At 46.2% G+C, this 390-nt stretch overlaps 1 protein-coding gene across 2 annotated transcripts in view; it reads left to right on the top strand.

Moving 5' to 3' along the window:
* The first annotated feature begins 348 nt into the window (after window positions 1–348).
* Window positions 349–390, top strand: part of LOC112238432 (fibrinogen alpha chain) — a 26,975-nt gene continuing 26,933 nt past the window's right edge. For both annotated transcript variants that reach the window (XM_042298537.1, XM_042298536.1), the window contains exon 1: window positions 349–390. This exon is cut by the window's right edge and continues 95 nt beyond it. The gene's annotated coding sequence lies outside the window, so the exon portion shown is untranslated.

Genomic DNA, 390 nt, shown 5'->3' with positions numbered 1-390 from the left:
AGAAGTGCTGATCTAGGATCAGTTTAGCCTTTTTAATCACAATGAATACGATTACATGGACAGGGAAGGGGGGGGTGGACAGATCCTAGATCAGCCCTACTACTTTGGGACGCTTGATAAATATGACCCCAGACACAACCTTTCTGGAATGATCGTCTAAGCCTGCCAATCAATCAGTTTGGAAACCCCAGATAGACAATCAGTGACTAACTCCCGAGGCTGTGTCCCAAAAGGCACCTATTCCCTATGTAGTGGACAACTTTTGACCAGAGCCCTATGGGTCTGCCTACGGGCCCTGGTCAGAAGGTAGTGCACTCTATAGGGATTAGGTGCTATTTGGGACTAAAAGGATTTGTCAACAAGCAGAGTCCGATAATATAAAGCTTCAGA

This window comes from Oncorhynchus tshawytscha, linkage group LG15 (assembly GCF_018296145.1).
Source record: "Oncorhynchus tshawytscha isolate Ot180627B linkage group LG15, Otsh_v2.0, whole genome shotgun sequence".
Lineage (NCBI taxonomy): Eukaryota > Metazoa > Chordata > Actinopteri > Salmoniformes > Salmonidae > Oncorhynchus > Oncorhynchus tshawytscha.
This window is presented reverse-complemented; position numbering and strand designations above follow the sequence as displayed.